Source organism: Priapulus caudatus, unplaced genomic scaffold (genome assembly GCF_000485595.1).
Source record: "Priapulus caudatus unplaced genomic scaffold, Priapulus_caudatus-5.0.1 Scaffold255, whole genome shotgun sequence".
In the NCBI taxonomy this organism is placed as follows: Eukaryota; Metazoa; Priapulida; class Priapulimorpha; order Priapulimorphida; family Priapulidae; genus Priapulus; species Priapulus caudatus.
Genome location: NW_014577316.1, coordinates 308,963 through 310,243, shown reverse-complemented (window position 1 = coordinate 310,243; position 1,281 = coordinate 308,963). Strand labels below are relative to the sequence as shown.

General features: G+C 44.3%; 1 long non-coding RNA gene across 1 annotated transcript in view; it reads left to right on the top strand.

Annotated features, from left to right (window-relative positions):
* The window catches only part of LOC106808148, a 34,033-nt gene extending 32,752 nt beyond the window's left edge, over positions 1-1,281 (top strand). The window contains exon 3 of the long non-coding RNA XR_001393753.1: positions 227-1,281. This is a non-coding gene — a long non-coding RNA (uncharacterized LOC106808148). The remainder of the gene's footprint in view (positions 1-226) is intronic.

Genomic DNA, 1,281 nt, shown 5'->3' with positions numbered 1-1,281 from the left:
ACACACACACACACACACACACACACACACACACACACACACACACACACACACACACACACACACACACACACACACACACACACACACACACACACACACACAATAATTCAACACAGCGCAAAAGCACAGACGCGTGAGCGCACTTACGTGTAGAAGACACGTAACAGCCTCACAGTGCACAGATCTCCAACGTTTACTACTATACTAACAATCTTTCATACAGATCCAAGACCACGGCTCCGTCTTCACGACCATCCAGTGCAAGTTCTACCGCGACAACGACAAGCAGCACGGCAGCTGGGGCGACGCGTTCAACAGCATCGAGTACGAGTTCCTATACAACGACGAGACGGACAGCATCGACATATTGAAAGAGAATTTTCGTTAGCAACGAGGAAGAAAACCTCGAGCGACGGCTCAACGCTGTGTCGCTGTAGAAACAACGCGTCGCTCGCTCGCATCGAACTGCGTACGAATCGTCGTCGCTACTCTACAACGCCGCTGCGTTGAAGCCGATGCAGCTACGATGGTAAAAATGTTGATTCGAGAGATTATTGCTGTATTGTGAGTGTAACGAAGTAGCCTGTGGGTGCCTACTTACATACAGGGTTAGATAAGTAGAAAAGGCTATAAGAGCTAGGGCCCTGCTACTATAGCCCCGCGGTCAGGCAGAAGTCATCACTCCCCAAATTTGTATCGATACAATTCAAAATGTGGTTAACACTATGAATGACACTGTCCATAGCGCAGTCGAAAGGTAGAAGCCCACTCTGTATCGAGCCCGTCTATACTGTGGCTTATATTTGACAAAATTATATTTTTTATAGCTCGTGTGTCGTGTAAACGAAAAATCGCCCTGCTTTCGCTGAAGACTGTCGAAATGTTTATTTTGTTTTTCGAGTAGTAAAAACGCTATATTAGGCAATTAAAGCTATTCGTTGTGCCTGTAGAAGAACAAAAGGAAAGTCTTCTCAATTTAAAAAATAAGTATTGCGTGTTATATATAATTATATATGTGAAACATTGCGAGTGGTCATGTTTATGTTTAATGTACGCGACACTTCGTTCCTTCTATACGCGTATGCACACTACAGATCGATAACTGCTTCCCAGCCACTAGGCATGAAAACGGTTTATGCACGCACGTAACCGCATTATTTATTTGCATCATTGTCGCAAAAGTAATAGCAGTTTTGCAGTGATTTTCTATCGCCGCTGATTTCATTTGCATTCATTATTTTGCGAACTGCCGTGAATGAGAGATTAGCCTGTGCTGTA